Raw genomic sequence first — 25,335 nt, 5'->3', positions numbered from 1 at the left:
GCATCGTTATCCTTTTGGTGAAGAACAAAGAAAAAAGGCTCTGTACAGGCTTCATCAGTATTGATGGGGTGAAAGCTCAGCATGAGGGGAGCTTTTCTGCTTGTCAGAGATGTCTTCCTGTGCTCAGAATGTCTGCCCTGCACAGCAAGGAGTGGGCAGTGTGGCCAGGGGAGCAGCTTTAATTTCAAATTCCTAAAACCAGGAGCTGTGGGTCACTACCAGAATGAAAAATGAACCGTTCAAATTATCTAGTGATGGGGCAATCTGAGAGCTTTCTTCATTTAACCCTTGACCAAAAGAAAAAATGTCCGTGGTATCTACAGAACACAGATGGTAGTTATTGTATTTATGCTGGTTTGAGGGTGTTTTCTGCACATCTGTGTGGGTGTGGGAGGATAGGGGAGAAGGCAATGTGTTTTTGAAAATGCCACATCTGCAGTGAAGTATGCTCTTCCTTTCCTGACCTTGAGATACTCTTGTCTCTGACTTTTTCCCTTGGCGTCTCAACTCTGTGCATCTGGTTAACCTCAATTAATCAGAATTCATCCTAAAAGAATCATCCATTAAATAACTTTAAATGGCTTTTTTTCCCCAGAATTTAACTCTTAGGGGAATCAAGGAAACAAATAATGTGACAAGAAAAAACATGTCACATGAGACATTTATTTTAAACTCTAGGGTCCATTACATGACCAGTGGGTGTTTAGTATAATCTCCCATGCAATAATGATAGTGATCAAGTTAATGATTGGACCTATGACCTCAGTGATATAGAGAACTCTTGGATGATGGAACTTTCTGTCAACACAGGTTAGGACCTTGTCTACAACTTATGGTCTAAGAAATTTGTTTGGGAGATTGATAGCTAAAATGAACTACCTTGAACGGCACTTTTTTTAGGATTTTTCTTTTTTTTAATTTAGTTATTTATTTTTAGTTTTCAACATTCATTTCCACAAGAGTTTGAGCTACAAATTTTCTCCCCGTCTCTCCCCTACCTCCCACCCCAAGATAGCAAGTATAATAAATACCCCTTTCCCCAATCTGTTCTCTCTTATATCCTCCCCTGTTCCACCCATCTTTCTAGTAGGGAATATGAATTTCTATACCCCAGTAGATGTATATCTCAGTTCCCAGTTGCATGTAAAAACAATTTTTTTCTCTTCTTCCCTCCTCAACCACCCCCACTGGGAAGACAAGCAATTCAATATAGGTTGTACATGTGTAGCCATGCAAAACATTTCCATAGCAGTTAAATTGTGAAAGACTAGTTATATTTCCCTTCATCCTATCATGCCCCCCACTTATTCTATTTTCTACTTTGACCCTGTTGCTTTTCAAAAGTGTTTGCTTCTAACTACCTTTTGCCCCAATCTTCCCTCCCTTCTATCATCCCCCTCTTATCTCCCTCCCCCATACTTTCCTGTAGGGTAAGATACCCAATTGAGTGTGTATGTTATTCCTTCCTTAAGCCAAATTCAATAAGAGTAAGGTTGACCTATTCTCTTTCACCTTCCTGCTCTTCCCCTCCATTGTAACAGTTTTCTCATGCCTCTTTTATATGAGATAATTTACCTATTCTATCTCTCCCTTTCTCCTTCTCTCAATAAATTCCTCTCTCACCTCTTAATTTTATTTTAGATATCATCCCTTTATATTCAATTCACATCCTGTGCTCTCCATCTATGTATACATGTACACACATATACACATTCACATATATATTTATACTCACATACACCCTTCTATACATACATACATATATATTTATTTATAAATATATATATATATATTCCCTTCAAATATTCTCATACTGAGAAAAGTCTCATGAGTTACAATGATCATTTTTCCATGTAGGAATATAAATAGTTCAGCTTTTAAAAATCCCTTATTATTTCTTTTTCCTCTTTACCTTCTCATGCTTCTCTTGCTTCTTGTATTTGAAAGTCAAATTTTCTGTTCAACTCTGGTTTTTTCATCAAGAATGCTTGAAAGTCCTCTATTTCATTGAAAATCCATATTTCCCCCTGAAGTATTTACTCAACTTTTGCTGGGTAGGTGATTCTTGGTTTTAATCCTAGCTCTTTTGACCTACAGAATATCATATTCCAAAACCTTTGATCCCTTAATGTCGAAGCTACTAGATCTTGTGTTATCCTGATTGTGTTACACAACACTCAAATTATTCCTTCCTGACTGTTTGTAATATTTTCTCCTTGACCTGGGAACTCTGGAATTTGGCTATAATATTCCTTGTAGTTTCCTTTTTGGAGTCTTTTTCAAGAGACAATCGGTGAATTCTTTCAATTTCTATTTTGCCCTCTGGTTCTAGAATATCAGGGTAATTTTCCTTGACAATTTCTTGAAGGAAGATTTCTAGGCTCCTTTTCTGATCATGGATATCAGGTAGTCCAACAATTTTTAAATTATGTCTCCTGGATCTATTTTCCATGTCAGTGTTTTTTCCAGTGAGATATTTCACATTGCCTTCTATTTTTTCATTTGTTTGAATCTTTTTTATAGTATCTTGATTTCTCATAAAATCACTGGCTTCCATTTGCTCCAATCTAATTTTGAAGGGATCACTTTTAGTGAGTTTTTGAAATTCCTTTTCCTTCTGGCCAGTTAAACTTTTTAGGGCCTTCTTCTCCTCATTGAATTTTTGGGCCTCTTTTGCCATTTGAGTTAGTTTATTTTTTACGGATTTCTTCAGTATTCTTGTGGGTCTCCTTTAGCAGGTTGTTGAATTGCTTTTCATGATTTTCTTGCATCATTCTCATTTATCTTCCCAATTTTTCCGCCAGGTCTCTTACTTGATTTTAAAAATCCTTCTTGACCTCCACCATGGCCTGCGACCAATTCATATTTTTCTTGGAGGCTTTTGATGCAAGAGTTTTGATTTTGTTGTCTTCTTCTGGTTCCATGTTTTGATCCTCTTTGTCCCCCCAAAAAGATCCTGTGGTCTGGTTGCATTTCCTCTGTTTGCTCATCTTGCCTGCCAATGATTTGACTTTTGAGCTCTTTGCCATGGTAGAACACTGCTTCCAGCATGGAGAAGTGGAGAGAGCTGTGTCCCAAATTTTGGAGGTTTTCACAGCTATTGTCAGAGCTATGAGGTGGGCACCATCTCTACAGCCACCACAAGCTCTGGCATGATAGCATGCCTCATCCCAAGACCACCACCCAAGAGTGTGACCCAGATCCAAGCAGGTCAAAGCAAGAGTGATTACCCTCTGAATGGCCACTTGGTCCCCCTATGATCTGCAGACCAGAAACTCCAGAGGCAGTGGCAGCAGCTGAAGTCACCACACTGGCACCACCTCTGTCACCCCAGGGGCAAGGGCTGGACAGTGCTCTTCTCTCACCCAGTTCCAACAGAGTTCCCTACTGACCTTTTACTTTCTCTTTGGTGTTTATGGGTTGAGAAGTCTGGAAACCACCACAGCTGCCAGTGAGTCACTCTCCTGAAGTCTTCTCCAGCTAGTCTGGGCCCATGTAGCTCATGTGGAACTGTGCTCAGCCCCCAGCTTGGTGTGATAGACCCTTCCTGTTTGCCTGCCAGGCTGCCTTCAGCGGGAGATTTGTTTCTCTCTGTCACTTTGTGGATTCTGTAACTTTAAAATTTGTTTAGATTTGGGTTGTTTTTTACAGGTATTGGAGATGGTCAGAGCAGGAGCTCAAGCAACTTCCTGCTTTTACTCTACCATCTTGTTTCCACCCCTAGAACAGCACTTCTTGAACTGGGTTGTGACTCCATATGAGGCCATGGAAAATTTGACAACAGTAGAAGTTTTCTGAAGGCACAGAAACCACAAATTCATTAGAAACCAAACACGATGAATTTGAGGCATTTCTGGCAGAGCTTGCCGGTGTCACATAGAGCAATTTCACTGCAGTTTGGTTCTCAACCCAAAGCATGCACACTTTGGCTTTGTCCTCTTGTTGTGATCTTCTCCTTCCTCACCTTTGCTTATTGGAATCAATGCCTGGTGCAAGTCCCCTCTCCTACCCAAGACCTGTTCTGATGCCCAGTTATTTATGCCCCCATCTGAAGTTACTTTGCATCTATTTACATATATTTTATGTTTATTCATGTGAGTACATAAATATTCCCCCTAGTAAAATGTAAGTTCTCTGACCATAAGGATGACTTCATCATTCCCTTCATTTACTTCGTATTCCCAGTGCCTAATGTGATGTCTTACAGAGAATGGGAAAGGGAGAGGGATAGATGTGGGACCTGTAATTTCATTGGCATGGTGAATACTAATAAGGAAACTCTGCCAAAGCAGATTGGCACCTTTTCTGCCACTTAGAATCTAAGACAGTTGAAAAGACAAATGAAAGGAGACTTAGAGAATTGCCAGAGTATTGAGAGGTTAAATCAAGTCAACCCAAAATTTCTTGAGTTCCAGTTATGCATTAGGCACTGAAAACACACACACACACGCACACACACACACATGCAAACAAGAACCTCACCATCTATAGAAAGCTCCAGTTGGAGAAGAGAGATTTCTTATATATCTCCGATTACAATGGAGAGCATCTTCATTCAATGTAATTCCTCATGCTTTGTGTTCTCACCAACTCTTTACTTTCTCTCATAGCTTAGTTTTTCAGGATTGTTTCTTTGTTATCTCCCCATTAGACTGTTAACTCCTTGAGAGAACAGTCTTTTCCCGTTCTTTGTATCCAAAGTGCTTAGAGCAGTTCTTGGCACATGGTAACCTCTTAATAAAGGTTTACTGACTGACTGGCTTGGAAACCTGATATTGAATCCAGGAGAACCTAGATGCAAGTACCAGCCATTTACTGGGAAGTCACTTAAACTTAAAGTTCTCAACGCCTCAAGGCCTCAAGTTTCCCTTACCTGATCTAGACTAATCATGTCAGACTAAAGTAGAAACAATCTCTGGAGGCCATACATTGACCTAGAAAACCACAAATTAACATTGTTTATGTTGTATTGGGTTTTTTTTTCTCATTTATTAATCATTACTCGATTCTTTTTAATCTGATCCAGACCACACCAGAGTTTTGAAGGCTGCAGGCTGGATTTTGGTAACCCTGTTCTAGCCACTGCTCCAAAGTCTAAAGCTGCAGAAAGTTGCTATGTTGTATTGGTAGAGGGAGTTTCCTTACTCAGGAGTTCTACATGAATTCAGTGACATCCCAAATTCAATCCCTGGCTTGTTGTTACAGCTGTTGTACAGTCATTGTTGTTTGTCATCCCTCTCCAGGTATATACAATATGTTGTTGTTTTTCAGTCATTTTAGTTGGGCTGACCCTATATGACCCCAAAGGGTTTTTCTTGGCAGAAATACTAGAGTGGTTTGCCATTTCCTTCTCCAGATGAGGAAACTGAGGCAAACAGGGTTAAGTGACTTGCCCAAGGTCACATAATGTAAGTATCTGAAGCCAGATTTGAATTTGGGAAGATGAGTCTTCCTGACTCCAGGTCTGGCACTCTATCCACTATTGCATCATCTAGCTGCCCCCAGAAACTAATACTAAACAAAGGACAATTGAAATCAGTTATATCTTTTCTTTCAAAATAAATAATCTTACAAGATGTTAATATGTATAGAAGACACCTTGTTTAAATTCACTTCAGACATTTTCAAACAAATTATAAATATAGGCTTTGTGGTTTTATATACAATCTTTTCATATTTGAATTTAGATTGACACTGTTTAGAATAATGGAGTAAATATTTTAAAAATAATTGACCATGTATATTTGACCTTGGCTTAGACCATATATGAGTAACTTAGAGGGTAGTCCTGCCCTGAAGATGGAAGATAAAGCATCAATTGAAAAGGTGTGCATGACATAGGACGAACAGGGATGCTTATGAATAAATTTGCAATTAATACATTATTCCTAACTACAGGTGTTCAATCAGTCCAGGGTGATGACTGACAAGGAAGTCCCAGATCACAGGGGTGGAGAACCTGTGGCCTCAAGACTTCATGTGGCCTTCAAGTTCCCCAAGTGCAGTACTTCAACTGAATCCATACAGGGTCATACTTATGGACCTCAAGGGCCACACATAGCCTCGAGGTTGGGTCCTCTACCCCTTCCTAGGAGAAGCATATTTCAACACAATGAAATCGACCTTAGCCGACGTGGAAGGGGACCTCAGCATCTGAAGGTGTAAGCCAGGAGGGACGTTGGCTGCCAGCCAGGTGTGAAGGATGGCAGAGAAGGTGCTGGTCACCGGAGGGGCCAGATACATTGGCAGCTGGAGCTGCTGGAGGCCGGTTACCAGCCTGTGGTCATTGACAACTTCCACAACACCATCAGTGGGAAGGGGCCCGTGCCTGAGAGCCTAAGAAGAGAGGAGGAGCTCACAGGCAAGAAGGTGGAGTTTGAGGAGATGGGTATTCTAGACAAAGCAGCGCTGCAGGGATCTTTAAGAAGCACAGTTTCATGGCTGTGATCAGGGCTCAAAGCAGATGGAGCGCCGGTACAGAAACCCCTGGACTATTACAAGGTCAACCGCACAGGGACCATCCAGCTGCTGGAGACCATGAACACTCATGGGGTGAAGAACCTGGTGTTCAGCAGCTTGGCTACCGTGTACAGAAACCTCCACTACCTGCCCCTGGATGAGAACCACCCTACCGGGGGCTGTACCAAGCCATACGGCAAGTCCAAGTTCTTTATCAAAGAGATGATCCTGGACCTGTGGCAGGCAGAGAAGGCCTGGAATGCCGTGTTGCTGGGCCTTACCTTCCTACCTTAACCTCATTGGGGCACACACCTCTGGGGATGTCGGTGAGGACCCACAGGGCATCTCCAACAACCTAATGCCCTATGTCTTCCAGGTGGCAGTAGGACGTCGTGGGTGGGAGGTCCTCCACGTCTATGGCAATGACTACAGCACAGTGGATGGGACAGGTGTCTGGGATTACATTGTGGACTTGGCTAAGGCCCACATCACAGCCCTGAAGAAACTCAAGAAACAATATGCCTGTCGGAGGTATAACTTGGGGATAGGCACTGACTCTTCTGTGCTACAGATGGTGACTGCCTTGGAGAAAGCCTCTGGAAAGAACATCCCATATGAGATCGTGGCCTGCCAGGATAGGGATGTGGCCACCTGCTATGCCAGCCCCACACTGGCACAGGAGAAGTTGGGCTGGAAAGAGGATTTTGGCCTAGACAAGATGTGTGAGGACCTTTGGCAGTGGCAAGAACAGAACCCAACAGGATTTAGCAGCAAGGCTTGATCTGCTACCGAGGAATACTGGAAATGATGGGCCTCCCAAACCTGAGCTTTCACTTGGGCTTTCTCTTGTTTCTGGCCTCCCGAGGACAGAAGGAGGGAGGAAGGGGCAGATGTTGAACCTCAGACACCACCTAACTTCCCTCAGGGGGCTGAGCCCTGTTTGCCCAGGAGGGCACAAGAGAGAGGGCAGGGCCTTACCTCCCTACTTCACCCCTTCCTCACTCTCCCTGCCATCCACCAAAGGGCTGAAAACTCCAGGCCCTTCCCTCCCTAAGATCAAACACCATCCAAGAAGGACAGGATGTTTCTATCCCACCATGGTCCCCAAAACACGGGGTTGGGTAGGGAGCCGGCCCAGCCTCTCCTCCCAAAATCATTTCTGGCCTTGTAATCAGGTTCACAAATAAAATTTCTTACACTTAGCAATGAGATCAGAGGGATTTATTTCAGTAAAATAGAAAATTGGTGTCTGTGAAACTTGGAGAAAATTACAGCAGACCATCCAAGATCAGGGTACAAGGGGACAGGAAGACTAATGGGAACATAATTGAACTCTTAGAGCCAACTCAGGCTTGACTAAGCCTTAAGTTGAAATTCAGTAAGTTATTTCTTGTGCTCTTAAGCTTAAAAAAATTCTAAGCTGCTGAGTTCAGAGGCTTCAAACAGAATATCAACAGTGTTTTCCACTGTATTCTCATCTCATAAACATGAGTTAAGTGCAAGTTTTGGAGATATGTAAATAGAACAAAACTCTCTGGAAGGCATGTCATTTTCTCCACTGAATGATTTCAATTTCAAATACTTCCCTAATCCAAAAGAAAGATCTATTTCAATGCACTTCAGTATATGAAAATATACTTCCCTGAGACCCCAAACTCTTTTACCAAGATCATTGTCTCTCATGGAAGGATTCCATTCCATTTCACAATTTCACCATGATCAATCTCATATCAAGGTGGTGTCCATGTAATTGCCTAGAAATAGCATAACATAGTGAACAGTAGTCTTCCCTCAAAGACAAAGAACAGGATTCAAGTCTTGCCTATTATCCATGCTGACTGAGTGACCCTGAGCAAGCACCTCTCAGTGCCCTGGACTCTGTATGGATAGCTTCTAAGACTATCAATTGTGGAGAACCTTCTGACCCACACTGGAAGAGAAAATTCTTCACCAGAAAATGTCCCCTACCAAAGAATCATAGGTCTTAGGATAGCCTCTATTCTATTCCTATAACTCTTAAAATGTGAGGACTTTTTAAAATATAATAATTACATTAAATTATCAAATGAAACCAACACACACATCAAGTATCTCCAGGGTGCAGAGTTCTGTGAGAGGCACGCTTTGATTCTGTGGATCCCTCCTTCCATTTGATCAGTTTACAAGATGTGGAGCTCTTTTAGACTAGCAGACCTCCCATAAAGATGGGCATGTACTAAGGGATATGGACATTGTAGGTTCCTCTAATTGTCCCATCCCCTCCATAGTCATGGCTGCCTTCTGATAACTGGTAGACTGAGATCAAGAAGGAAGGACTCTGGGATTAACCTTTATCTCTCTGATCTATAGAAAAATCTGAGGTTAAGTAATTCCACCCATTTCATTTCTTTAGAGACTCTGTTCCAGGACTTTCTCTTCTTAAACTTCCAGGAAGGGGAAGGGGAAGAGAAAGAGAATTTTTTTCCTACCACCCTCCACCCCCATTCCCCCACTCCCACAGCAATGGTAGCTTAGAGCAGAAGCATACGGCAACCTGAGATTGGTTCTCAATTAACTGTTGGTCATCATCTGCCTTTTATTTCCTTATTTGATTGCAGGTCCATGATTAGGGATTCTGAGAAATGTCTGATGTTCCTAGCATAGGGGTTCTTTCATGGGCCATCCTGAATTTGAGCATTCCTGAGTTCCAGATTTGTATTATAGCTACTTGGAAGAGTTTCTTAACAGCATGCTTCTTGAAGAATTTCCCCACAATCTTACAGATAAAGGACAAAATAAAGCTATGCCCTGAATTTTACATATAATTGAGAGGAAAGATAAAATATTGTTTTTAAACAGGAAGGAAAATTGGGTGACATCTCTAAACTATCAGTACACAAGCTGGAATCAAAACCAATCCAGATAACTCAATGCACAGGGAGACAAGGGGCTAATAGAGCACTCCTTGGGACACTCAAAGCAAGATCAACTTAACAATCAGGTAACAGTGGGATAGAAGTGCTGAGACCACCATCATCTCCAACATCTAATTGATGACTGATAGGGGACACAGCAGAGATAGAACCAAGTCCTAATTAAAGATTGTGCACAAAAAAAGGAGAAAGAGATGAAAGTTTTAACTCATCATGGAACCACAAGAGACTGTGATAGAAGCCAGGAATCAAGGTAGAAGATGAGACTGAATACTAGCTCTGTCCACTAGACTGACTACAGTAGTGGCACCATCAAGACCACACGTGGGACTGGCCAAAATGAACCCATCCAACCCACCCAAAAGTACCAGAGGAGATTAGCCCAAATATAAAATTTAAAATCAGGAGCAAAAGTTAAAAAATATCAACAGAAAGGGAAAAAAAAAACACTGAAAACAATTGAGAAATTCTCTGTGTTCTCCCTGCTTGACTTTCAGATGTTCATTACACATCATTTCTTTAATAATTCATTTGAAATTTTTCTCAGAAATCTGCCAAGCTCACTGGCCCATAGTTTACAAATCAATTACCTTCTCCTCATTCTTTTTTTGTTTTTTGGAAAATTGGGATATTTGTCCTTCTCCCATCTTGTGCTGCTTCTACCTTTGTCATGGTATTTTAAATATCACTGGCACTGACTCAGAAGTCACATTATTCAGTTCTTTCAGGACCTTAGCTCATCTGAGTGACTTGAATTCACCCTGGGCAACTAAGAACTGTTGGGCTTCAATTACCTGGTAGTAATTTCTCTTCTCTCATTTCCATTGCAATAGTCAGTCTCCTTGGCAGAGTAAACAGAAGCAAAATTAAGATCTCAGCAGCTCTGCATTCTCTCTGTGGTCCCATGCACCCCAAAGCCAAGCTCCTATCTCTTCTTTGATTCTCCTTTTTCTCCCAGTATAACTAAAAAACCCCTCTTTGTTGTCCATAGTTTTCTTCCCCTGACTCAACTTGTTCTGAATTTTACCTTTTCTAGCCTTGCTTTCATCATCTTTACACTTCTTTTTTAAAATTAAAACAGGTTGGTAAGTTCCCAGGACATCCACATCAATTTCTTCAGACAATTCCTTTTTTCCTCCTCTCTTTAATTGTTTCACTTTGTGTCTTCAGAATTTCATGTCTAGTAAATCTCATCCATCCCCCTTAAGATGACTTTCTCTGTAGAAATTTTATCCATGTGTAATGGGAAGGGAATTTGAAGATCTTCCCTGCCTCTTAATGGGCCTCAAATGGAACCCAACAGGAGGGGCTTGATTGAATGTTGTGATGTCCTCTTACCTTGAAGAAGGGTATATATACACTGAGGTGAGGTTATGCTTTAGGGATCACTTATGGGAAGAGTTGTGTGATTTGGCCAGATGACTCTGGGTAGCTGTTGAACCCCCAGGCTTTGAAAACCCAGATGTTGCTGCTTCTCTCTCTGGTAACTAACTATATATGTATGTTATAGTCAGACAATTGGATCTGTGTGATTTATGTATTATTTGGTCAGATGGTTAGAAGTCTTGTCTGTTGGTCTTTATGCTATTATTTTTGCTTGTAATTTCTATTTGTAATATTTGTTGTATTTTCTCTGAAATTCAAGGTGCTGACTTTTCCCCCTGAACTAAGTAAATTACTATATATACACACACACGCATAGATATACATGTAATTATAGATATACATGTAATTGTATATACATATATACACATATATACATGCAATTATATATATACATATACATACATATGTTTGATTAAAGTAAGATTGTTGAACCCTTTTGAGTTGCTTTCCTTTAGTAAAGCAGATTAAAGAACCTATGCTAGCAATCATCCTGGGTATATTAAGGTCCTTCCTGTTGCACCATGGCACTAATTTGCCTTTACTGTGGACACTTTGAAATGTGTTTTCTGAGAATCTAAGGTACATGTCAAACTGTAGCTAAGTCCTCTTCTTTTCCATCTTAACTTTCAAGAGTGGCTGTTCCCCTCCTTCCCCAAGGGTTCTTATTATTTCCACTTCAGCAACCAATTTCCCTCCATTAGTATGAATTAGATCTATAATTGGTGTTACTTTTATAGATTCTCTTGCCTTTGGAAGAAAGGCTCATTATGTCATTTCAAGAAGTTATTAGCTGCTCTGCTTTTGGCAAAAAGACTTCCAGCAGATGTAGGATTAATTGAAGTCCCCCTTTACCACTTTATCATACCTCCATCCAAGGCTTTGGATCTGTTTCTTTATCTCTTCATCTATTACCTCTTTCTGACCTGGTGTTCTGTAGTATGCTCCATGACAGAATCACCTGTTTTAATATCCTGCGCTCTGTCATGCTTTCAACCTCTGGAATTCCTCACATGATATGGTGCTATCTAGAACCCAATTCACCTTTACCCCTAATAAAGCTTGAACCAATATTATTTTTAGAAAATAAATATTTAACATTTTTAAAATAGATTTTATTTATTATTTAATCTATCTCACCCCCATACTGCTATATTCTTGTTTTTCTAAAAAATTAAAACAGTTGTTTTAACCCAACTCTACTTTTTCTTACTTATTTTTTAATATTAAGTATACTCATCCAGAGTCCATTCTAGTAAAGCGTTTCATTGCCCCAAGTTTCAATCTTCCTTCTTAAGTTACCTCCAATCTCTCTTATTGACTAAGCTTTAGGTATTTGGATAACAGTATAGACATGTGAGGTCATGGATTTTATTGCTGGTTACTTCCTTGGATTTTTTTTCTCCTATGATCCAGGGGATGTCTCAGTTGCTCTACATTCTTCATTGTAGCCATTTGCTATCATATCCAAACTGAGAAATATACCTAGATAGACAGACCTTTATAGTTCATAGTTGTTATTTTTTTAATTTTAATTAATTTAATTTTAATACTTGGGTTTTCCCCCTTTAAATTGACATTTCAGAGCTATGATGAGGGTGAGGCAATTCGCTATAATCACAATTTCCCAGTTTGATAAAATTTAGAGATAAGGACAGCCCTCCTGCTCCTTGTGCACCTGACAAGTGAACGCAGTACCTAATTAACAAGAAGATTTACATCAAGCAGGAAGCTACCAATGACATTTCTTCCCCTTCCCCAGATGAGCTTGTCCTCCAACTATTCCTCCTTGTTCTTCAATCCCCTGCCACAGTCCTCGAGGTGACCTTGAAATGTCCTGACATCACCCACCCTCCACTTCCCTGTTCAACTCAGTTTCCCCATGCTAAAATTGTCAGTCATGACTTTGCAGAACTGGTCCTTGGGCAGCTACCCCTCCTCCAATCTCCATCTCAACCTTTCCCCAATCTTTGTTCTCTTCTCTGGAAGCAAGCACAACAAACCCAACCCCCTTGTCCATGTGGCAAGTTTTATTTAAAAAGAAAAAAAACCTAAATCACAGAGGTTCTAAGAAATCAGATCATTGCTGTTGTTAAGTTGTTTCTGACTCTTTGGGATCCTTTTTGGGGTTTTCCTGGCAAAGATACTGGAATGATTTGCCTTTTTCCCCTCCAGCTCACTGTAGCAGCAAGCACCCCAGCATCCCCAGGGTCGCTGCCACCACAGGTTCTTGTATCTGCTTTGTTAAAGGAAAGCAACTCAAAATGGGTTAACAAGTTTACTTTAATCAGTCAAATATATATCGTTTACCTAATTCAGGGGAAAGAGGTCAGCACCCCGAACTTCAAAGTATACAGACAGAATTATCAAGACAGAGAAACAGATCAAGTAGACAGTTTTCCAAATTGTCCAACCATTACATCCATACCAAACAACATCTGGGTTTCAAAGTCGGGGGGCTCTGGACAACAGCTTCCCATAGTTTCATCAAATCACAGAACACTTCTCAAAGTGAGCCCCCAAAACAAAGCTACACATCAGGGCTTATATAGCCTTTTCCCGGCTCAGAGAATGTAACAACCTTTTAGACCCACTGGCCAATCAAAAGTATCAACTGAAAACCCAGCCTCCCACCCCAGGCTCCAGTTGCATGTTAGCCTAGGGGCAGCGAAGATCTTTAAAATTTACATTCCCAGTACACTCACTTTACAGATAAAGAAACCAAGGCCAACAGGGTTAAATGACTTGCTCAGAATCACACAACTAGTAAGTGTCAGAGGCCAGATTTGAACTAGAAAAGATGAGTTTTTCTGACTCTATCTCCCATATAACCTAGATCCCCAGAAATCAGGTTAGTAAGACATAGAATACTCCCCCCTCTCCAAACCTCAGAAAGGATATTCATGGATTATTTTACTTTGCAAATCCAATATTAACATCAACATCTGCTTCTCCTTCTCTAAATGATCTCTGAAAGTATGGGTTGTTGAGAACAGGAAATACCCTAGGGACTACAACATTAAGGGAGGATGGGAAGAGTTGTTTCTGCCCCTAAACTGGGAAAGGTCACATAACATGGGATCTCTTGTGACAATGCTTGCATCAATCAGAAGACAAATCCTACACCCCCTGAGAAGACAAAAAGAAGGCAGGCAGAGAAATAAAACATGAGTAGCATGAGTTCTCAGGATGAATAAACTGAATGGAAGGCTCAGGCCAGTCTTCAAAGGGGTTGGCTCTCCAGGGAAGAATGAACAGGAAAACCTCTGGTGACTTCAGGAGGTCCTAAGGAAGGGAATGTCAGCCAAGAGCTTCCTGCTACTAGAAGACCCAGAAGACACTTTGCAATGTGACTAATTGGAAGGTGCCTCGATTTGACCTAGATACAATTGTTTTCCTGATTTGCTTCCAGAAACAGTACAATAAAATGAAAAGTGTTTTAACATCAACTACTTTATTAAATAAACTCTTATAAAAAATGCACATCATATTTTTTCCCTCTAAAAATGCTTCAAGGAAGTCCAGACGGTGGGAGACCTAATTCTGTGGCTACAGAATTAACATCACCAGATCAATTCAGAGGGACCACTTGAGCCCTGTAGAAGGCCAATGTTTCAGTTATCTGGTTGAATGTCTGGATCAGATATTCTCAACCTGGCATCTGAGAATATTCTGAAGATTGCATTTCAATGTAATTGTTTTCTTTTGTAATCCTATATTGTTTATGCATTCAAAAATGTGATATTAAGAAGGGGTCCCTACAGGTCAGACAGCCAAGGGGATCCTTATCTTAACAGAGGTCAAGAGCTCCTGCTCCAGGACCATCACCAATAGGTATATAACTAGCAGTAACCTTCAAGGTTTTCTAACATGCTTGCCCCCCCCCAATTTTACAGAGGAAGACACTGAGGCATAGAGGTGACAGGTGACTTAGCCACAGGCAAATAGCTAATAAGGGGCAAGACTAGAAGATACAGTGGGTAGAACTTTGGACTTGGAGTGAGAAAGACCTGAACCTGACTCCTGCATCTATCCAGATGGGTGACTGAAAAAGTTACTTAACAGCCCCATTTTCCTTATGAGCAAAAAGAGAATGATCATACCTATTTCACAGGCTGTTCAATCAGTCAATAACCATTTATTAAGGGCCAAACACTACACTGTATTGGAAATAAGAATTTATCTGGTGCCTACTATGTTCCATGCACTGTGCTAAACACTTTTACAAGTATCTCATTTGGAAGATATTCCACAACAACCCCACAAAATAAGAGTTATTTGTCCCATTTAACAGTTGAAACTGAGGCAAATAGAGGTTGAGACTTGCCCACGGTCACACAACTATTATATATTTGAGGCCAGATTTGAACTCAAGTCTTCCTGACTCCAGGCCCTCTATTCCATAGCTACAATTGGAGACAAAATATAAAAGACATTCACTCCAGGCTGAGTGGCTTTCATTTTTATCCTGTATTATGTCCAGACAGGCTCTATAGACCAATTACTTTGGCAGATGAATGGAGGATAGATTACTTAAAAGACAGACTAGAAGCTGGGAGACCATTTAAGAGGATATGGAAAGATTCCTGGAAGAACACGAAGATGCTGGTTGTGTTAGTGGAGAGAAAAGGAGAGAGTTCTTGTGGAGAGAGAATTTACAAGACTTGGCACCTGATAATCTCTTGATGGGAAGGGAGCTGGAGGATGGAAGAAAACTTCAATGTTGTCGGACCCAAATATGTGTTGTCTCTCATTTTGTGCCCCCACTGCTCAGCACGGGGCCTTTTGCTTGCTTAGTAATTATTTGTTGAATAGGATTAAATGGATCAAAAAAGACGTTGATGGTGCTAACATGAAAACCAAAGACCCAACTGCTATTGCTGTCAAAAACAAAGTAGTCATGACTAGTAAATCTTTGCTAAGGAAGATATGTCACTCTTCTGGTGATCAAGGAAAAAAATACTTATTTGGCCCTGACATTGTATACAGTGTTTAATGAAAACAAAAATAAATAAATAAATTCTTAATTTTGGGGAATAGATAAAATCTACCACTGAGCTCAATCCAGTATAATACTGTTCATGATCTAAATATAAGACTAAAATAGAATGAGACAATGGCCCCCAAAGAAGACCCCTGAGGCTACTTTCAGAAGAGACAAACAATAAAGTATTTGCATTTTCATAACTGAAAATCTCCAGGGACATCGAGGCAAATTAAGGAAATGGAGGGAGGCTATTCTCTTCAAGCACCAGTTCAAAAATTCCCTTTCTGATTTCCTCTATGGTATCAACTGGCTAGGGTATTTCTCTTCTGTCCCAAAGTCAGATAAATAATAATAATCAAAATAATTCTTCACAATAGCCTAAAAGGTAGAAATGCTTCAGTGTGATTCCCCCAATTTTGCATTATATCTCTCGCCTTTGTTCTTTTACAGAAGTTGTATCCCATGCCTAAACTGTGTCCCCTTTTCACCTATACCTCTTTTACTACTCAGCTTCCTTCAAGACTCATTTCAGGTCTGCCCTTTCATAGGCATGAAATTACATTGTGATGTCTGTCTATAAGTGATTTATCTTTCTTCAAGGGATGTTCTGTTTCCATAACTGCTTACATGCCATGTCCACTAGTATGGGGTAGGGAACCTGTGGCCTTCTGTGTCTCTGAGTGCATCTTTTTGACTGAATTCAAGTTTTACACAAGGATTTCTTCAATAAAATTTGGGTTCAATCAAAAGGCTTCACTTAAGGACCAAGAATGCCATATGTGACCTTAAGGTTGCAGGTTTCCCACCCCTGCCCTAGAAAAATGTCAACTTCTTAAGAACAGGGACTGTTTTTCTTTTTTTTTCTTGCCTTTATATCCCCTCACACAGTACTTTACACACAGTAGGTGCCTGATGAATGCTTATTGAATTAAATTGAATAATCTCAGTTTCAAATATTTATTTTAGTTAGGCATGATTTGATTTTAGGAAATGCCAGCCCCATAGAAAATCATCAATTACTATTTTAGAAAAATCTAATGATTTTTGAGCCAGTCACTTAACCTATCAATACCATCCACCATCCTGTTATATTGATATCTTGTCAAGAAAAATAAATATTAAATCACAATAGAACGGAAAGAGTCAAGTTTATTATTTAAAAAAAAAAGGTATTTATACATAGTGTTGCTAAGGGCCAAGCATAGCAAAGCTGAGAAGATCCTAAATTTCTCATCAACTTCCTCAGACTTTCATTTCTGAGTCCTATTCCCTCATCACTGATATTTCTATGAACATCCCTCAGATGACCAATATTTTCATATTATTGCCTCACCTTACTCTAAATTCAATTCAGTAAATATCCCTTAAGCATATACCATGTGTCAGGTATTTTAGTACAATTTAGTATAATTGGAATTGGAAGTATTTGGGTGGAAAGGAAAACTACCTATTCCCTTTCCCTGGCCCTGACCTTTATATGGGTGGATCCATTCCTTCCTATTTCATTTTTTTTTGGAGTGTCCCTGTGGTGACCAAGGGCATGGGTCCCTCTGCTGCCCCAGCCCCTTAGATTCTCTCTCATTTCCTCTATTCTTTCCCTTCTGACACTCTCAAACCCCATCAGAGCTCATCTTGTTCAATCCTCCAGCTTTCTTGAAGGTTCAGAAGTGGCAACACAGCAAAATGGGAAGAGTTAGGGAATTAGCCTTGGGGGAACTTGGGTTTAATCTTGAATCTGCCCCTTGCTAGTTTTACATCCTTGGGCAAGTTCCCTGGCCTCTCTGGCCCTCAGTGCCTCCTTCAGTAAAATGAGGGGATTCTCTTAGATAATGTCTGATATCCTTCCCAGTGCTAAGTCTTGTGATCCTATGATCTTTTTAATAGGAAAATCTTTCCAGATCTCTCTGGTTGTCCCATTCCTCAAATCATCATGAATAAAATTCCTCTTTTCATGATCTTCTACTTTCCCTCACATTCTAGTGGGAGAGGATTAAATATAAGAGCATATACCATGTAAATTTTAATTACATATCACATGTAATTTTCATTTACATAGAGACAGCCAAATGTCAATTATAAATGACATGTAAATTGCTTGTCACTTTAAGTTTCACTTGTGTGTGACATGTAAATTTCTATTACATATAATATGTAGATTTCAGCTGTGTAATAGGTAAATTTAAATTATATGTGATATGCTAACTTCAATAGTGTGGTATGAAATTTTCATCATGTGACATGTGAGTTGCATGTGTAAATTTGTTTACATATTGTATCAGCAATGCCATATTCACAATGCCTATAGAGATTACAAATATGCTGATATAATTATCCATCACAAAATACGTCAGGTTTGCCATTTGGGGAAATAAACTAGAAAATTTATTAAGATACCAAAAGACTGAGTCCCAAAACCAGAAAGTGAAAGCCATCAGAGTAGTTATGACATTGGCACAGGTAGATAAAGTAGAAAGCACCCACATTTTCAAGCCCTCAAAACAGAACAGGCTACCTCAGGCAAAGGTCCTCCTCTCCCCACTCACAGCAACCACCCAGCGTCCTGGAAGAGCGCTCCCAGCAGCTCCGGCCCCTGGCAGTGCTCAGCCGGAGTCCTAACTCAAAAAAAAAAGAAAAGGCAACTGCCGCCAACTGCCAACCACAGGACCGTTAGCTCGGCTTTTTTTTTTTCTTGCTCTGCTATGTCAGCACGTCCATGGGGCATGGGAGATCTTTAAATCCCATAACCCTTACATTCGGCCCCAAGATCTTTCATGTCCCTTACTTGGCAAAAATACAGTAGGAATAACTGGTGTCAACAAAATTTCACAACAATATAACAAGAATAGCACACAATAAACACAAAAAACCATATTTTAGGGTGGGGCTTGAGCACAAGCTCCCCATCATTCCCCCCACCTCGAACAAATGGGGTCCCAAAATCTTGTGGTAAGGGGTGAAGATCTCTTCTTCTATGGCTACTTGCTGCTGAAATTGGATGTAGAGCTGTCCCTGTCCTTAGAGGTCCCATTTGAGAGGTCAGTTCTTAATATGCTTGATGCCAGGTCCAAGGGTGACACATCACAGTTGCAGACAGGGGGTGACATCCAGCTTAAGCTATCAGGCATCTACAGATGGAGGGTACCAAGCCTGTGGAAACAAATCTAACAAACAAGGTGAACAAACAAAAAAATCAAGAACAATAACCAGACTATTGTAGCCTCACTCACGGTAGAATAAATGATTTAAGGGTACAATTTTGTAATCATCTTCTCCAGAATAAACAATAGTTACAGTGTTATCCTTCCCATATGCTATAATCTCTGCAGCCTTTGGAACATCATCTGGCTTCCGTTTTACCCATACTTTAGCTCCTGATTTTATTCTATCAGTAGAACCAAATCGTTCAGTTCCTGTGACAGTTATTTTGGAAGGAGGGTCAGTTTTTACAAGTGGCATTGTTTTACAAGGAACGATAATCACTTGAACTATCCTATCATTCTTGTGAATCTGTATGGGCCCTTCACCTAAATTCTGGAATGTTACAACAATTTCTCCTTGATAATTAGAATCTATTACTCCAGCCAATACATGTATTCCTTGAGCTGCTAATCCTGATTTGGGTAAAATCTGTCCAAAGTGATTTTTAGGGATTCTTATGCATATCCCAGTGGAAATTTTTCTTACTTCTTTCCTGTCCAACCAAAAGTCCTCTAAACAATGTAAATCATACCCCACCGAACCAGGTGGTCCTGGGTACGGTGCTGGGACATCTGGCCTCAAGGTCCAATACTCAATATTTGGGATCTTGTGTGTTTGTTGTTTTCTAATTTGCAGATTGGGGGTCATCATTCTGGCTAGAGGTGTACTTCCTCCCAATGGTCTATTATTCAAATTACGCAAAGCCATGAACAAATTATCCTTCCAATGTTGATATGAATTATTGGAACTTAACTTCCTCAACTGTTCTTTCAGTAATCCATTCATTCTTTCAATTAACCCAGATGCTTCTGGATAATATGGAATATGATATATCCATTCTATATTGTTTAGTATACAATACTTCTTCATTTCATTGCCTTTGAAATGTGACCCATTGTCACTTTGAATCTGCATTGGGGTTCCATAATATAGACTTATGAGATCTAGGGTTTTACAAGTGTTTTTCTGGGTTGCATTCTTATAAGGACAAGCTACTAGTACACCTGAATAGGTATCAACACAAGTACATATAAATCTGCATCCTTTATCCAGTGGTAGTGGACCAATATAATCTATTTGCCAGATTTGGGCTGGGACTTTTCCTCTTGCTATCTCTCCAGTTACTACCCGAGGAACAGTTCGCTCCTTTTCCAATTGACATATATGACATTCTTCTGCTATCTGTTTTAACAGTGAATGAGAGATACTAATACCTCGATCTTGTGCCCACTGGTGTGTGGCCTGGACCCCCAAATGGCCTGCCGTTTGGTGGACCCATTTTGCTAATACCGGATCATCAGTTGTTGTCAAAGTAGGAACAATACGTTCAGTAGCAATCTTTGCCAGTCAATCAGCATGAGCATTGTACTCACGTTCTGGTGTGGTGGGGGCCACGTGAGCATCTACATGAAAAACTGACAAGTCAGTGACCAAAGACATGTTCCAGATATCTTCCCATAATTCTTTGCCCCAGACTTGTTTACCATGAATTTCCCAATTTTCATTTTTCCACATGGGCATCCATGTAGCTAACCCATTAGCTACCGCCCATGAATCAGTGAATATATGACACTGTCCTCCTTGTTCTATTTTGATGGCTTGATATACTGCCATAAGTTCAGCATATTGGCTACTTGCACCTATCCCAGTACTTTCCAAAGTCCTTCTAGTACATGGGTTATAGGCCACTGCTTTCCAATGTCTTTTTTGCCCCAAATATTTTGCTGTCCCATCAGTAAACCATGCATGTCTCTTTTGTTCCTCAGTTAATACATCATATCCCTCATTCCATTTGACAGTGGACTGTACCAACTGTTGCTTTGGCTCAGGGGGTGTGTCATTCCTCTCAATTTCTATGTTTGCTATAGATTCATGCAGAGCAGAGACTCCGCTTTTGCCTGTTTTCGCTCTATTTTGAATATACCACTTCCATTTGATTATACTAGCCTCTTGGGCATGTCCAATTCTGTGAGAAGCTGGGGTACTCATTACCCAGGTCATAATTGGGATTCCAGGTCTTAATATCACTTCATGGCCCACAGTCAGTTGTTCAGTCTCCACCAAAGCCCAATATGCAGCTAACAACTGCTTTTCAAAAGGTGTGTACTGGACTCCAGATGAAGGGAGTTTCCTACACCAAAATCCCAAAGGTACATTTCGGCTTTGTTGTTTTTGCCATAAGCTCCAGTTTGCATAATCATCTTGTACGGTCACTTGCAATTCCACTGGACCATTTTGCATGGGCCACAAATCTAGGGCCAATTGTATGGCAGCCTTGGCTTCTTCAAAAGCTTTTCTCTGCTCAAGTCCCCAATCGAATTCATATTTCTTCCGTGTGACTCTATATAAAGGTTTTAAAATCTGTCCCAAATGTGGAATGTGGTGCCTCCAGTATCCAAACAATCCTATGAACTTTTGGGCCTCCTTCTTATTGGTAGGGGTAGGAAAATCCTGAATCTTTTGTCGGGCTTGAGGAAGAATCTCCCTTAGCCCCTTGTTCCATTGTATACCCAAAAACTTCACATTGTGAGCTGGTCCTTGAACCTTTGCAGGGTTAATTTCCCACCCTTTACTTCTCATATGCTCAATTAGAAGGGTCAAACTCCTTTCCACTACTTTCGCATCTTTTCCCTGTATCATGATATCATCAATGTAGTGGGTAAGCTGTACACCAGGTAGCTTTAATTCATCCAACTGTTCAGCCACAATCCTGTGACAAATAGTGGGGCTATGTATGTACCCTTGTGGCAAGCGAGTGAAAGTATATTGTCTACCCTGCCAAGTGAAAGCGAAGTGGTCCCATTGTTTAGAGTCTATTGGGATGGTGAAGAAGGCATTTGCCAAGTCAATAACTGCATACCAAGTCCCATCATATTTCTGGATCCTTTCTATTAAGGTGATGGTATCTGGAACAGCAGCATACAAAGAAGGAGTCATCTTATTCAACTGTCTATAATCCACAGTCATTCTCCACGTCCCATCTGATTTTCTTACTGGCCAGACAGGATTATTCCATCTTGTGGTTGTAGGGACTAACACTCCTGCTTCAACATATTCCTTTATAGTAGTGGCAATTTCATCTTGCCCACCTGGCACACGATACTGTTTTAAAGTAATTACTTCAGAAGGTTCAGGTAAAGTGATTGGGTCCATTTTTAGTTTTCCTACTAAAACTGTATTAATTCCTATCTTCCTCACAGCAAATTGGTATCTTCCTTCAGGTAAATTCAGAGTCATGCCTCTCAATACATCTATCCCAATGATGTATTCAGGAATGGGTACAACAACCACAGTATATTCCTTCTTAGGTAACTGCCCAATTTTCATTGTTATTTTAACCTGTCTGGCTGATATTTCAGTGTCTCCTAGACCTGTGATGGTAATAGGAGTTCCATGTTTAAACTTATCAGGGTTTCCATAGATAAGTGTGGCCTCAGCCCCAGTATCAATCAGTGCCCTAGTCACAGTAGTTGATCCATTCTTCCAATATATTGTTAAACCAATATGGGGTCTGCAATCTCTTCTGCATATTTCTTTTATCTGGGCCCTTACACATATAACGTGTAATTTTCAATTACATGTGACAAATAAATTTTTATTACAAATAATATGTAAATTTCATGAGTGTTTTAAAAGCAGGAGGTAGTTTTTGTTCATTTGATTGCTTTTGTCTTTGTATCTTCATGGCCCAGCATAGTTCCTTGAATGTCGTTTTTGGTGGTACTGTGATTTCACTGTCAAAGAGAATTGCTTATGAGGACATGTCCTGTATCAGCCCCTGCTATATAGTTTATACTCTCAGATGAATATCTGGGACCCTGAGAAGTTCAGTGATTTGCTCAGGGTTGTATGCCAGTATGTATCAGAGACTGGACTAGAACCCAACAATATCAGACCTGACTCTCTACCAAATCCCGTTAATTGTCTCTTGCTTAGCACATAGAAATCATCTATTGAATGCTTCTTGGATTGGACTGGGTTAGATCAAAGGTCAGCAAACTCCAATCTGACACCAATTTATGTATGACCTGCAGAACTAAAAATGATTTTGGTCTTTGAGTTATAGTTAGGTGATCCCGAAATTAGATATATGCAAGGATGTAGAAATAACCTTTGGAAACATAATTTACATAACTTGGGGACTTTTGTCCAATAAATGTTTTTAAATGTTATTTATAAGAGCAAGTTGTGATTGTTGGGTATTGTTTTTAAGAAGCTTCCTTGGATTCTATCCAGTTTTTCACACACACACACACACACACACACACACACACACACAAAGAGCATGCTGTACCTCCTAATGCCCACATACAACAGTTGTGCTTGGATAGAATTTCATCCAAACATTCCTTAAGGCTATGCTGACATAACCATACCATGTGTAAATGCTACTTGTGGGCATCTCAAAAAGTTTCATGTCAAAAATAGTTGTTGAGTTTCTGATTTAATGACATGGGTAGATGCCAGGGAGCAAAAAATGCCAAACCCATTTGGATTCTGAGGTTTCAAAAATCAAACCTACTCACCATCAAGTCTTAGCTCTTCCCAACCTCCACTCCATCAAAAAAAATTGACAATGAGGCACAAACTTGGGGAGCTTCATGATTTAGGCACCTCATGTACACTTTCAATAAGAAAGTTTTCAACTTTAAGATACTTTTCATTATTTAGGCCAAATATTTCTAAATTTAAGTTTTCTTTAAGCTCTTAAGAAGTAAAAAGGAAAAGGGGGAAGGACAGTAAGGCAAAAGAAGAAAGAGAGAGCTTTACAAATTGGTATCATATGGAAAGAGTCTTGGGCCAGATGCAGAAGGCATCTAAATTTTGCTTTTGACTTCTCAGTAACTGGTTGATGGCCAAGTGATCTTTTTAGCTAGCAAAATTTGAGATTCTGGATGGTTATATGGCAATTATAGTAGAAGACACAACATAGGTTATCCCCAAGGGAGGACATGGCCCTAAAATAAGAGTGAGGCTGACCAACATTTCAAACATCCATAATGTTGTCAGTATGTAATCCCCCAAATATAGTGGAGTGGAATTTCCTTTAGGACAAGATTCATTTTTAACTGTGATCCTGTATCTCCCAAACCTATCCCATGACATGGCACTTAGTAGGTGCTTCAAAAATGTCCAATAGGCACTTAATAACTCTAAGAGTTTATGATACACTTTAGTCTATTGTCTTTGAGAGCTTCTGTGACTGACAAATTCCTCTCTTGCAACTAACTTTCTGATGACTTCTGAGCCCATGAGGCCCTCAGATGTTAAAAACACAGGTTATCACTTGCCTTGTACTAGAAATGATTTCACTTTGGTAGGTCCTGCCAGGATTTATTCCCTCCTCCCATAGCCTTTGAGTTCCTCAGTCACTTCTTAGCCATGAAGAAACATTAAACCGATATGGTAATTTAATCAAAAAAGAGCTGACCTGATGCTGTCATGTAGCTACAATCTTAGGACATTCTAAGCATGGGTAATAGGTTATTCAAAGACACGGAGAGGTAATATAATGTGTAGGGAACAAGAAAAGGTCCAATTTGGCTGAATCATAGAGTATAAAAGGAGAGTGATTCATATTAGACCTAGAATGGTAAGGAAGATCCAAACTGTAAAACAGTAAAGGCTAGCAGACTTGGCATTTTTTTCCTAGAATAGTCATTGAAATTTATTGAATAGAGATCTCTGCTTTAGGAAGATCACTTTGGTAGTTATGTGTATGATAGAATAGAGAGAGGAGAGACTTGAAACAAAGAGAAAAATTCAGAAACTATTGAAATAGTATAGAGTCTTTAGGAAATGAAAGCCTGAACTGATGTTTTATTGTTTGAGTGTAGAGAAGATGATGGTTGTGAGAAATATTGTGGAGGTGAGATTTGTGAGATTTGATAGTTGACTAGACTGGTTTGTCCAAGTTTGCAAAACTGTGTGATTAGAAGGATGGTGACAAAATAGAGAAGGTAGAAAGAAGGATGTGTTCAAGGGAAAATCTGATGAATTCTCTTTGGACATGATCACTTGGAAAATCCATTTCAAACTGTGCAATAGGTTATGTTACTATAGCTAAGGGGAGAGACTAGGGACAGATTTACAAGTCTGGGAACTGTCTACAAAAAATGATATTTGAACCACAGGGAGACTAGCCCACTGAGAAAAAGCATATGTAATTGGCAATACCAGGCAAGAAGGGATTGGGATTGGGGCTAGTGGTGAGATTAGGCAGAGATCCAGGGGAAACCTTTGGGTATACCCAAATTAGGGGTGGAATATGTGGAGGAGACAAATAAGAAGTGGCCAGCAAGGTAGAGAGAGAACCAAGAGAGAGTAGTGTCTCACACACACACACACACACACACACACACACACACACACACATACATACACACGAGAAATTAC

The 25,335-nt window shown here is 40.1% G+C and overlaps 1 pseudogene; it reads left to right on the top strand.

Annotated features, from left to right (window-relative positions):
- The first annotated feature begins 6,202 nt into the window (after positions 1-6,202).
- Positions 6,203-7,240, top strand: LOC138174497 (UDP-glucose 4-epimerase-like; annotated as a pseudogene).
- The last annotated feature ends 18,095 nt before the right edge of the window (positions 7,241-25,335 follow it).

This window comes from Petaurus breviceps, unplaced genomic scaffold, assembly GCF_028583685.1.
Source record: "Petaurus breviceps papuanus isolate PSGF00001 unplaced genomic scaffold, PetGlider_PUasm1.0 689, whole genome shotgun sequence".
Lineage (NCBI taxonomy): Eukaryota > Metazoa > Chordata > Mammalia > Diprotodontia > Petauridae > Petaurus > Petaurus breviceps.
This window is presented reverse-complemented; position numbering and strand designations above follow the sequence as displayed.